This window comes from Zeus faber (genome assembly GCF_960531495.2).
Source record: "Zeus faber genome assembly, chromosome: 18".
Classification (NCBI taxonomy): Eukaryota; Metazoa; Chordata; class Actinopteri; order Zeiformes; family Zeidae; genus Zeus; species Zeus faber.
Window position 1 is genome coordinate 23,822,726 of NC_137210.1, and position 14,470 is coordinate 23,837,195.

Sequence of the window (14,470 nt, forward strand, 5' to 3'; positions counted from 1 at the left end):
GTACATAAATAAATTGATCCTTGGCGTCAGGGTATCGACACAATATTGAGGGGAAAAACATTGCGATACTGTGGAAAATCTTTCAAAATTCAAAATCGATCATTTCGGGAGGGAGGCAGACACGCCCCCGTCCCCGCCCCCGTCCCCGCTTTCCCACAATGCAATGCAACCCAAGGAGGGCGTCTGGTCCGTGCATTTAGTGTCGTGATCCCAAACCCCCACGATCCCCTGTTCTCCCACTCACCTCCCACCTGATCTCCCACCCCCCTTCCTCCTCCTCTCCATCATTATCGTCATCACCAACATCATCATCACCACCGTCACCGTGTTCATCATCACCACCATCATCATCATCATCATCATCACCAACGTCACCATCTTCATCATCAGCACCATTATTATTTTCACCATCATCACCACCATCATCAACATCATCACCACCATTATCATCATCATCTTCATCATCCCCTCCATCACCATCACATCACCATCATCATCATCGTCATCATCATGATCAACACCATCATCATCATCATCACCATCATCATCATCATCATCATCATCGTCATCATCATGATCAACACCATCATCATCATCATCATCGTCATCCCCACCATCATCATCATCGTCATCATCATGATCAACACCATCGTCATCATCATCATCGTCATCCCCACCATCATCACTACCATTAACATCCTCATCATCACCATCCACCTCCTCGTCCTTCCTTCTTTTATCTCGCCCTCATTCTTTCCATCGGCGGCTCCCCGGTGGCGGCTTTACGCAAGCTTAGCCCCCCCCCTCCATCGGTGCATATCCGGCCTCATCAGCAGCGGAGCCCAATCTGGCCAATATCAAATTGCAACCCCCCCCCCCCGAGGCAAACCCAGGTCCCGGTGCCTCCCTCCGCTTCCCTCCGCTGGACAAGAGACTATTTTTAAACTCCCTCCGACCCATGGGGGGGGGCGGGGGGCGACTGGGGGATAGAAAGGAGATGAAGAGTTGGCATTGTTTCCCCGTGTCGTATCTTTAATCTTTCACTCCACAAACACACGCACACACACACACGCTGGCACTCATTGCTCGCCTGCGTCACCTCTTTCATTGAAACATTTATTTCTCCACATCCCCTCGCGACACAAGAAATGCACTGGATACTGCTCTGCTAGGGAGGTTCGACCCGATTTGGTGTCAACCTTTCCAGAAATAAAACCACGTGAGACGGTTTCATTCTGGCTGTCTGGTCTTATTTACACATCAGGGAATGATGGTTATCAATTGATTGATCGATCGATTGGTTTATCAGATAGATGGACGGACTGCAGACTAGTAGATCATTTCACTGTCAGGGTTAAATTGAAGTTATTATTATATCATAGGGTTATGGTTACATTTTTGACTAAGTTAAGTGCAAAAACGGTTACATTTACAGTTATTTCAGTATTGGTTAATTATCACATTTTGGGACTTTATTGCAATTTCAACTGATTTAACTGCACAATTCGTTACATTTTCAGTTTTTATTACATTAATGAGGTGCTTGCGTAGCTGGTACTGTCAGACAACATGACGGCGCCACACGCTTCCACGCCCTTTTATGGGCCGACCTATTTAAGCAGCCCCTACCTGCTGTGCTTCTGATTTGCTGCCTGGGTTGCTGCGCTACCTCCATCTCCCTCCACCTCCCTTGCATCCACCTGTGGGGCTCTACTCTTCTATCCAATGGCGGGACATGAACTCCTCACTCCTATATTTGTAGCTTGAATCCTGAATGTGATGAGCAGTAGAGCCGAGAAACCGACCTCAAACCGTGCAAATAAATAAAGTTAATTTTAAGGCAAATCCAAGAGACATTATTGGGTTTTGTCACACACAAGTGCAAAGTTGATTACTGTACATTTTCAGTTTCAATTTTAGTTAATTATGGGATAATTTGGCTGCTACAGGCCCTTTTGTATGTGTCCAAGTAAACAATGCAACCTACTTTCTATGGGTAGAAAGTTCCTTTGCCGAAGGGGAAAAGTTCTTAGAAAAATCTGCTTGCTCCTTTATGTGTTTTTTGTTTTGTTTGAAGATGGCTGTGATGCCGAAGGGTCCTGGAGAGCGGGAGTCGAGGCGGCGAGGCAACATGTTGCTGAATGCTGAGCACCAACTTCCTTACGCTCGCACGGACTGGGAGCCGCATTCTCAATTTGTGGCTTCCCTCCTCGATACCTTCAGGTGGCACCGCCGCCACGTACGATGCTCCGACGGCCGCAGCGCAGCAATTTCTGCATCGTACAAACAAAGTTTTTCATTCATCTCTGAATCTGATGAGAAAAAGAGCCTAAAACTCGACCAACACGGAAATAGGCGAAAGCTTTCCCGATTGGGCGAAATATTCAAAACAATATGTAATTAGATTTTTTTTTTTTGCTGAGATACTGCCTTTTAATTGCTACCCATAGTGCGCTGATCTTACAAAGCCCCAATGAAACCTTCACAATAACACAACAGCGAAACCCTTTGAAACTGAGTGGAAAAGTGTGGTTTAGGTGTTAAAAACATCCATGATTAATAGATATATGATAACACTTGCAGAGCTCCTCCGAGCTCTGCAATTTCAAAACAAATGAGAATGTATGCAACGCCTGCAAATTATGACATCCTAATTTATCTGCTTTCCTGGGTGCGATGCCAAAGCGGCGGAGGGGCAGCGGACAACGTGTGGGGAAACGACCTCCAATGAGGCTTCAATCAGCCGCGTGTGACAGTTCAATTATTTCTGGGTGTGTTTCCTCCTTCTGCTTAGCCGGGGACTTCAGAGTCCTGTCAGCGGCGGGACACGAGGTACCTGATTGAATTAGCCGCTCTCAACATTTTGACCGCCGACACAAATGTAATTCCTCTCATTTCCACCTGCCATGTACCTGCCGACGGGTGGGCCGCCGCAGCCACGCCCACGCCGGGGCCTCCCCACGGGCTGTCAAATGCTCGGCTACACACACCGGGGCCGGCGGGGCGAGCTGGCATGTGAGCCCTGCTGCTCCTCCGCTCGCTCTCTCCCTGAAAGGGCGGGGGAGGGCGAGGGAGGGCGAGGGAGGGCGACGGAGGGCGAGGGAGGGTGAGGGAAGTTCACATGCTGCTGCCGGGCGGCTCGGATTTCTCACATGTGTGCACTAACGCACACTAACAAACACCCAAGGGGTCTTGTCTCCCTTTCCTCCTCGGCTATCTCTTCTCTCCCTTTACACTACAACTGCAACGCATGTACACACACACACACACACACACACACACACACACACACACACACACACACACACACACACACACACACACACACTCACAAACTCCCCCATGCCCCCCCGCCCACGATCCATAACACAAGGCATCACAGGCACAATTACAGATGGTGACGTTACTCGGGACAAGGCGTGCGCTCTCAGCTTTCCCCCAAATCCCTGGTAAAGTCTCCTGTAGCACCAACACAACATCAACACAACGTCTCCTGTGTTTCTGTGTCCGTTAATCCCTGGAACCAGGGGACACGGCTCCGTAACGACTGCAGTGGTTAGGCCCTGATACTGCCCAACACACACACACACGCGCGCGCACACACACACACGCGCGCACACACGCGCACACACACACACACACACACACGCACACGCGCACACACACACACACACACACACACACGCACATACACACACACACACACACACACACACACACACACACACACACACACACACCTACCACCTAACCAGGCTCCGACCATCACCCACCATCGATACATGTCTGGTCCATACTTTGTGAGGGTCCCTCAGCTGTACTATCTGTCTGTCTGTCTGTCTGTCTGTCTGTCTGTCTGTCTGTCTGTCCACATAGCTATCTTTCTCTCTATCTATAGCTATCTGTCTATATATCTCTATCTCTCTACCTATATTGTTCTCTCTATCTATTTTCAATTTCAGTTTTCAAAGGGCTTTATCAGAAAAATGTAAATATTTTCATAAAAAAAAAAAATACATATGTATAGTGTATATGTGTCTGTGTGTGTATATAAACATAATACAAAATTAAACATCATTTTTGAAACATTGCTGTTATCTATCTATCTATCTATCTATCTATCTATCTATCTATCTATCTATCTGTCTGTCTGTCGGTCTGTCTGTCTGTCTGTCTGTCTGTCCATCTATCTATCTAGATCTATCTCCATCTCCATTCCCTTTCTACTTCTCTCCATCCCTGCATCTCTCACTCTGTCCCTCACCTCCTCTCCATCTCCTCCTAGAACACTATCTCTCCCTCATCCTGCAGATGAAAAGGAAAAAGTGCATCATGCGGGGGGCGACGGTGCACTTGTGCTCACATGAAGAAGCACAAGGACAGACGCAAACGTGCACGGACGTCTGGCTGCGTGTCTGTGTGTGTGTGTGTGTGTGTGTGTGTGTGAGTGTGTCTGTGTGTGTGCGCGCAGACAGATCCCTAATGTGAGGGATGGAATAATGGAGAGAGCACGGAGATGAAAGAGCAAGAGGACTCGTTTGAGACCAAACAGAGAGAGAGAGAGAGAGAGAGAGAGAGGGAGAGAGCGAGAGAGGGAGAGAGGGAGAGAAGGAACAAGAGTGGCGGGGGAGAGGGGGAGAGAGAGAGTAGAAAGAGAAAAAGAGAGAGCAAGATAAAGAGAGAAAAAGATAGCGACTTAGAGCAAGAGAGATCATTAATCTGACTAGCACAGCGACAAAGGGAGGGATAGAAGTAGAAAGAAGGAGTGAGAGAGATAGAGAATATAAGAGTGGGAATGAGAGATAGTGAAGTAGAAGGAGTGGAGGAGAGAGAGAGAGAGAGAGAGAGAGAGGGAGAGATAGAGGAAGATGGAGAAATAACTAGAAAGTGAGGAGGGGAGAGAGAGAGGGAGGGAGGGAAGGAGAAAGAGCAGAGGATAAAGAGAGATGGAGAGAAGAGCAGAGGGGCGAGACGGAAAGAAATGGAGAGGGAGAGAGAAAGAGATCATTAATTTGACTAAGCACAGCGATAAAGGGGGGTATTGTTAGGGTCTGGACCTGTTCTTTTTATTCTGTTCTTGGATATCGCTCTCTCAGTCCCTTGCCCTCTACCTCTCTCTCTCTCTCTCTCTCTCTCTCCCTCCCCCTGTCGCTCTCTCTCTGTCCTTTTCTCCCTGGTGTAAGTAGTCCTGTGTTCTCCCCGTCTTGGTCTGTCTCTGTTTCTGTCTCTCCCTCTCTCTCTCTCTGGCTCCCTCTATCTGCTGCTTTGGTCCTGCCACTGCCCACCACACCCCGTCAAGCCACCAGTTTTCACCTTCCTCGTCACTCCACCTGTATATAACCTGTTCCCCCCTCACTCAGTCCTTGTCAGATCCTCTTTGTATGCACTGCATCAATACGACTGCGTCAAATATACCACTTCATCAGACTACCTGCCCTACCCAACCTACCTGCCCTGGTCTGTCCTGCCTGACCTTCCTAACCTGATCTACCTGCCTGCCCTGCCTGCCTGACCTTTCCACGTCTGCCTGCCTGCCAGTCCTGCGTTACCTTCCTGCCATGATCTTCCCTCCAGAACCTTCCTACCCTGATCTACCTGCCTGCTCTGCCTGCCTGACCTTTCCACGTCTGCCTGCCTGCCAGTCCTGCGTTACCTTCCTGCCATGATCTTCCCTCCAGAACCTTCCTACCGTGATCTACCTGCCTGCCCTGCCTGCCTGTCCTTTCCACGTCTGCCTGCCTGCCAATCCCGTGTCACCTTCCTGCCCTGATCTTCCCACCTGACCTTCCTACCCTGATCTTTCTACCCTCCTGACCTTTCGACCTTCTGCCTGCCTGCCCATCCAGCTTATCTGACTTTCCCAGCCTGCTGTGTAAACCCCTTTCCTCCTTGTCTCCCTGCACTAAACCCTTGATCTTTTGCACCTACTCCCGAGCCTCTGTTGTACCCTGCATTTGGGTTCTCCAGACAGCACTCGTGACAGTATCGTGACAGGGATAGAAGTGGGCAGGGGGGGACTGGAGGGGTGGGAGAGTGGGAGGAGTAAAAAGAGCGGAGGGGCGGGGTGGTAGAGGATAAGGAAAGAGGGGGAGAAAGAGATGTTGAAAGAGAGTGATCATTAATTTGACTGAGCACAGCGACAAAGGGAGGGATAGAAAGAGAGAGAAGTAAAAATGGTGGAGGGGAGAGAGAGGGAATTTTCTGTTTCTGAAGACACACACGCACGTGCGCACATACGCGCACACACACACACACACACACACACACACACAGGGAGCGCAGACAGGAGATTTAGGGCAGTCGAGCACGCAGCTATCATACAGATGATGAATGGAGCCCACACACCTCTGGAAAACAGAGCGGGGCCACCACGACCTTGGTTACCAACACACAGGGGAGGATGGGGAGGGAGAGAGAGAGAGAGAGAGAGAGAAAAAGGGCTGATGCACCCTGCAGATGGGAGCATGTGTTTGTGTGTGGCCACCAAGATGATAGATAGATAGATTGATAGATAGATTGATAGATAGATAGATAGATAACAGCAATGTTTCAAAAATGACGCTTAGTTTTGGATTACAGATAGATGTGTTTTTGTAAAGGCTCAGTGACTTAACTGCAGTTTTTCTTGTGCTAGGAACAGGTACAGCACCTTATCAACACTTAATACTACAGTACTAATAATAGTGTGCTGTACCTTTAATAGCTCTTTCTTTTTATCGCCCTAATTACTCTTATCAGGAATGTCCTATCATGTGGGTTGGATAACAAAGGAAGTCATTTTCCGACCCCGAGCGCGCGGAGAAACATGGGGTGTACATAATTCAGCAGGCACGAGATATGGGGTTTAATTTCTTTATAAAGAGCAACAGAATAAAAGGACAAACACAGCTAGATGAAGGTAGATATTTCACCCCCCTTTTGTCCATTTCCTCCTCCTCCGAGCTGCAGAATGAGACAGCCGCGCCGGCAGCAGCGTGACTTCCTACTGACAGGCGCGATGACAAATCTGAACTCAGCTCATATACACTTCCAGCAAATGGACACGTGAAAGGTGTTACAGGAAGCAGTAAACATGTGTTGATAACGTCCTGGGAGGCGGGATACAGTCGCAACGTAAACCTGTACGCAGCACCCCCCGCGGTGTGAACCCGAAAGACCCCGCGAGCCAAAACCCCACGCCGGAGCGCCGATCCCCATTGAAGGAAGGCCGGGCTGACAATTAAACTATGAAAGGCATCAATCAAAACGACATTATCAACCGGCCCCAGCGAGGGAGTGGGAGGCAGACGAATAATCCATAAACATAATGGACGTCGATACTGAAAAGATGACGGATGACACGACAGGCCGAGGCCGGGATTCACTTTTCTATCCGTTTGCTGCGGGAGACCATCTCGCTTTTTCACGCCTCGTTTCTTTTTTTTCAGTTTGCGGCTGACCTGCTCCCAAAAAAGGAGGCCGGCCAAGGGCGGTTGCTCCAGGGACGCCAATGACAAAGGCGTGGAGCAATAACGACGGCGAGATGTAAATAATGACCCCGTCCGATGCTTTGGTGGGCTGGGGAAACACATCGATTAAACAACACTTCCCGGGAAAGAGGACACGGAGGAAACGAGGCCACGCTTAAGCTCGATATTTTCATTGCGCTGAAAAGTATTAAAACCTTCACCGCAAATGCGTTCGCTAATATGGCGTCATCAGTGTCGGATTTGACAGAGGCTTTCGTCTCATGCGCTGGCCCAACCCAATCAGAGGCTACAGGCATCACTCCCGGATGAGGCCCGCCCGCGCATAGTAATGTGGTGATTCTCACACGACCCCGCGGCTCTGCCACTGCCGCGACATATTGGCAATTCCCGTTATTCGCCCGCCTCGTCAGAAACCAATAACTCGAAGAGCGCAATTCATGTTTCCCAACCTTGATGAATCAATCAATTTGAATCAATTCATATATCAGTCGGGAACGAGAGCACATCCGCGCCAGGTGGGCCATTCTGAATCCAATAGCTGTGAGTTTAATATGTTCTTGGGCGGGAAAGGAGGCGAACGTCGACCGAAAACAGAACCTTTTCTCCCGATGCTTACGCCTTCCTTTGGGACCTGTCTATCATTGGCAACACCTGTCACTTCCATTGTCAAGGTGACGGCGGGGTTCAACCTTTGTTCTCGTCACCGCGGGGCTGCCTGCCGGTTGCGTTGACGATCTGGGATTTCGAGCTACAGTAAATCTACTGTTGCTTCCTCCAGTCGCTCTGGTTCCAGTCCACTGTGTCAACGTTACAACATGAATGAGACTCCCTGTTCAAGCTCCAACACACTCTGAAAAACACTGCTGACCGCCGAAAAACTGCTGTGCAAATCCCACGGTAGCCGCCTGGAGCTCCAGCCAGGTAGCTCGCCATCGCTCCGTGACTGTGCCGCGAGACCACGGCAAAAAGGTCCCTCAACTGGGTCAGAGCTTTTTCCAAACAGATTTAAGTGAGGAATTACGGCTTTGAAAATTCATTTTTCCCAGTTTTGACAGGATCATACCCTGCTCTCTGCTCCCATTTCGCCCGGCCGCCTCCATGACTGGCTGAGTGGATGGCGGTGCTGGATAAGGGACCGGAGTGGGAAGGGCGTGAGCGTCACTTCCCTTCACTCAGGCTCATCGCTGGATCTCCTTCACTGAGGCATTAGAAAGACAGGCTATGGACCGGCTGTCTCCGATCAGACTCCACACGCAGTAAGCTCACCAATGCAAAGTCATCGCGGAGCAGAAGTTAAAAATTGCTTTACAACCCCTAAGATAACACCAACATCTACAAACGCACACATTTAACCGGGCACACACACACACACACACACTCACTCACATATCGTCCAGCATACTTGAGTATGTGAGTAAAAACAACAATGGCTTTTGAGACACACCGTACCACATCGGCGGTTCTCAACTGGCGGGTCATGGTCCAGCAATCTGTGCCGCGGGTTCCTTTCAAGTGGACCACACGTGCAGGTGTCCACTTCTTCCAAAGTCTACCGAGTTCCCCATTTCGGTGCTGTCGTTTCACGCCATGGTATCGGGACGGTTAGATTCGAATGGCTAAAATCCTTAATGTACGCTTCAGTCATGACTTAATGACTAAAGGATACATGTGACTGTTTAGATGTTCAGTGTTTCCCTACCGCGATATTTCACCGGATGTAGTATGTCATCCTGGTACTTTTCTACTATTTGAAGGGTAGTACGCTTTCAGACATAGTGGAAGTGCTCACACAGTTACTTGGCGTACTAAATATAGTGTGCAGCCTTCAATCCAATGATCGCTTTTCATCGGTTCAACCCGTCAGAGTTGTGGGTTGACCTCACTCAAAGGCAACAGCAATGATTAACTTGAATTAGGGGTACAGCCTCCGTTCTCAGAGAAAAGAAAACACTAACGCAGCACAGAGAACAATGAAGAGAGAGAGAGAGAAGCGAGTGGAGGCTGCAGCCCCACAAACAGGACACCAATCTCCTTTAAGTGTCGTTTGGCTAATGCATTATGACATAAAAATGGTTCTGGCCCATAACTCTTTAATCGGATACGCTGGCAAAGAGATGATCTATTTTTATCAACCGCAATGAATCATCCATGGCTTTGTCTTATGCTTGGTTTCATGTCCACTTAACTTAGATAATATATGACAGACGGCATCACAAAAGCATCAAAACAAGACTACTCAACATAATTAGCCGATGCGTTGGTTCCTCTCCCCGCGCCTCCCCTCCTCCCCGACACCCCGTCCTCGCCCCCTACGTGCACGGCACACAAACACAAGCCCGCGGCATCTACTCTTCATATCTTGCATCAGCCTGCTCATTGGAAATTCAATTAATTTCCCCCTCACGCTTCCGCTAGCAGCTAGGCCTTTCTAACCTGCGGCGTATTTGCTCTCCAAGCCCCCGTGTGTTGTGGGTAGTGCAGGGGAATGAGCTGGGAGGGAACAACAAACACCCACTTGTTATCTCCCGCTCTCTCGCTCTCTCTCTCTCGCTTCCCCTCTCGCTCTCTCTCGCTCTCTCTCTCTCTCTCGCTCTCTCTCTCTCTCTCTCTCTCTCTCTCGGGGCGCTCTTGTGTGGCGCTGCTCATCAAGTGATCGCTCTGGGAGGAGGAACTGGTCCCAGCGGTTTCACATGGGCCATCGGTGACCTTCCAGCAGAGGCACGCACCGGGGGTCTGGATCTCAGGGGAGGTCTCCGGCTGTCTGTCTGTCATCTGTCTATCTGTAGGGCTGTCTATCTGTCTGTCTGTCTGTCTGTCTGTCTGCGGGTCTGTCAATCCGTCTGTCTGTCTGTCTGCCATCTGTCTGTCTGTCTGTCAGCCGGCCTGTCTCTCTGCTTAAAGGACTACTACTCGTTTACTATTAGTATGAGTAAATATCTTGAAAGCACCAAAAGACAAATTATCAATAGCAAGATATTCGTGGAAAAAATGTTGTGATATTTGATATATATTATAATATCATGATACATATCAACACATATTATCTCCCCGCTTCACACACACACACACACACACACACACACACACACACACACACACACACACACACACACACACACACACACACACACACACACACACACACACACACACACACACTGTGCTAGGAAAAATACCCTGATAATAATAATAACAATAATAATAATAAAAATAATAACAACAATAATACATTATTATTATTATTATTATTATTATTATTATTATTATTATTATTATTATAATAATAATCATAATAATAATAATAATAATAATCATAATAATAATTATAATTATAATATAATAAGTAACTATTATTGTAACTAAAACATAAAGCAACAACACAAAATCAATGTAATTGGTGTAATTGCGGGTAAGTTTGTCCAACACCAGCTTTAGCCAGAATTAAATTCTAAAACCCACATGTACAACTTGACCGAATTGGCCACAAAGGGTGAAAAACTGTAACTACAGTGATGTTATCTTGTTCACTCTGAGGTTTATTTTTTTTGGTCTGAGTTTTGTGGCGAGTCTTCGCTGATTTGAAGAGTTTTACATCCCGGCACGCAGCGCTGCCCTGTTGTTAACACAGTACATTCCGGTCCTTCTCACTCTATGAAAGGAAAATAACTGACATTATTTCAAACATTTCCAGTGTTTGCTTTGAGCTCCATTGATTTGTCAGATCTGCCCGGCAGCAGAGGAAGGTGTGAGCGTGAAAGAGCCAAAGACTTTTAACTTTTAGTCAAAACAAAAATACATCTGATTTGGTTTTCGTATAGTCGCCCACAACACGTGGATGGCAGAATGGGATGGCAGGATATTGGTTAATGTTCTTTTGTATTTTTAAAGTAAAAATTAAATCCATCCCTCTCTATCTATAATTTATAACAGTACATTTAATGAGCGTGTTTTGTAAGATGCGTCCTGAATTTCCCTCCGGGGATTGTTCATGTTTTATCTTATCTTATCTAGATGGATTTTAATGTGTTTCCGTGCTTCTCTTTTGGCAGTGATGGTGGGCATCTCACAACCTTCCATGACCCTCAGTTGCTGAAAAACATACTTTCATTAACAGATTATAATGGCCCAGTCCAACTAAAAAAAAACCAACCCTTTTCACTCGCTGGCATGTTAGTGCGTTAAGCCTTGGATTTGCTTGGACAGTCTATCGGCACCGGGCCAAGAGCGAGTCTTATCATGGGCTTTGCATTGGGAGCAGATGGGCTGATGGGAGGTTAAAGTACTGCCTTTTCACACTCTGCGGCAGATAGCAGATTTTTAAAGAAGCCGCCAGCTGGGAGGGGAGCGAGTCTAGCGGGGGAACCTGTGGGAGGCTTTTATTTTAGGCGAAAAAGCTGTTGTCATTGACTTTCACTATCTGACCTTAAACAGCCTTGTTTCATGTATTCCTTCGTTGTGCTGTTCCCTGTGGCACTTCTGGACACTCCAAAACATGTCAAATGCCATTTAACATACAATTAGGGATTTGTTTTATGACATAAATGTCTTAAAAAAAATATCACATTAAACAATAAAAAAATGTATTGCTGTTGAAGCGTCAGGGAACAAAGGAACCCGGATGAGGGTCTGGTTTACAATTTATGAGCCCATAGAGTGTGCACATAGGCCTTGGCAGTGATCAAACCCGCAGAAACCAACCAATTAACATCTTAAACACTGCAATATATGCTTTATCTGCACATCTAATCACGTTTAAGATGCTTAGAATATCCAAACATACATACTGTAATGCATGAACTTATACTTCCACCTATCGTTGCATTCCCATTCCTTTGTATGGTATGTTACAGGGCTGGTATTTGAAGGGCTAGTGACAGGTCCTCGCTTATCTGAATGGAATGAGATGATATATCTGGCTGGCAGCCGGTCGGCAGCCGGCTATCAGCTGGCTGGGGGGGCGGCCATTCTGAGTGGCTGGTTCTGTAAGTCTACTTTCAAATCAAGTAGAGTCAAGTTTATTTGCGTGCTGTAGCCCTGAATCACAATACATAGAAAACACAATACAGTCTCAAATGGCTTCACAGACCCACATTTCACAGAGTAATCAACGGCATTCACTTTCTGGAAAAAAATAAAAAATAATCAAAAACTACCCCCAAAAAACACGTCCGGCTGATCTTGGCAGAGATTTGCCCCTTCTGTTCTCTCCTCTCAACCTCTCGCTCCACTGAAATCTCACAAAATGCCACCTAAGCGCCCGCGGCCACTCTGCCCTCTGCCGGTGCCAGCCAGCGGCCCGCCGCGCGCCCACCAGGGCACGTCTAATCCTGTCACCAGCCCCCCGCCAGGGCCAATCTCACACCAGCGGCTTTTTGGAGGGGAGCCTCAGACAGCCGGATGGGAGGGCGATGGGTGTGATGGGTGTGACGGGCGGCGGTGGCGGTGGTGGAGGTGGTGGCGGAGGTGCTGGTCGGCCCTCGGGGGCGGCTCTGTGAGGAAGAGAGCACCGACTCTGGCTAATTGCTAATCCTCTGAGCACAGAAGAAGAGGAAGCAGCGGAGAAGATCGGGCTGAAGAGAGCGCGACGGGGAAGAAAGAGAGAGAGAGGGGAAGTACTTGACTGAAGGGTCAGGAAGTTGAGAGAAAAGAGGGAGGGAACGGGGGAGAGGTGTTGGCGGACTGGAAGAGGGGGAGGGGGAGGGCGGGAGGAGAGCGACTGCCTCGCCTGTGCAGCTTAGAACAAAAATGTCTTGGAGCGGAAGAAGCCAGAAATGCATTTTTTGGCCGTAGCCTCTGCAAGTAATTGAAATCCATACACAATAAACCACCGAAGATTAGTCCAAGGGCTGCTCCAGGCCCCGTCCACACGTATACAGATATTTCTGAAAACACATTTCAGCCCCTCCGATGAAAAGAAATACATTTAGGGGGCGATAAGATGGGATGAAACCTGATGTCCAAAGCCACAGAAGAACATTAGGAGCGTGCAGCGTGTTCAGCTTCTTCATAATATTCATACACATCACTGCGGGGCCTCGGCTCCTAAAGCTGGAGAGACCTTTAAACTTCTAATGGTGGGCGTCACCCGTAGCATCAGAGGACGTCTGTGCGTTCGGTAAGCCCCGTCTGACCTCCACCACGCAGACGCGCGGAAAGCAGAGTTTCACAAAAATCTCCGCCCTGGAACGCGTTTCCCCAAAAGCTTCGTGCCCAGTTCCTTAAACGGCGTTTTGGCGTGGGCGGGGGGCGGGGGCAAAACGCAGAGAAAATCCGATGATTTCAACTATATCCGTATATATGTGGACGGGGCCTCCGCCCAGGGACACGTGGTCTTTATATATCTTTTTTTTTTTTTTTATGGCGCGTGAAGTCAAAGGCAGACGCGGCTTTTTCATCCCAGCACCTTCTGAGACCGTAACCCCTGGAGAACCAATCAGTGCGAGGCAGATAAATAAGCCTCGGGATCTCCTAATGAAAGGCGGACAAGGTTTTACTGAGACCCTGTCCTAGTGGAGGGTAAACAAACGCCTATGGTTTTTAAAAAAGGTATTCACGTATTTTCTTTTAGATCGTTTGCAGAGCTAAGGGGGGAGAGCGGAAAAACCTTGAAGCCAAAGGACCTGAACAACATTTTAAAGAGGTGGGCCCTGAATTGGAAAACTCCATGACCGTGACTAAGAGAGTCTGGATTAGACTTCCAACTACAAACAAAATGTTCTTCGTATATATTATTAAAGTTGTGTTTCGGGGGCTATTAACTTTCCTCTAGTTGTTCTTAATTCTTGGTTCACATCTTCTTCGGGGTTTTAGACTAAGTTATCTTAACCGACATGGCATTCCGTGTTTTTCATCATCAGTTTATTCGCTCATTTAGGGCTTGCTCCATCTGGTTTACAATATCAGATAATTAAAGATCTGTTCATGCATGTTCCTTCACGATATCTGTTTGGATGGTTTTTGATTGGACTGTCAATTTCATCACTTCATAATTTCATTATGTA

The 14,470-nt window shown here is 47.9% G+C and overlaps 1 protein-coding gene across 1 annotated transcript in view; it reads right to left on the bottom strand.

The window, feature by feature from the left end:
* The window catches only part of tmeff2a (transmembrane protein with EGF-like and two follistatin-like domains 2a), a gene marked incomplete at both ends in the record, with an annotated part of 107,524 nt that overhangs the window by 19,097 nt on the left and 73,957 nt on the right, over window positions 1–14,470 (bottom strand). The gene's annotated exons all lie outside the window — the stretch shown is intronic.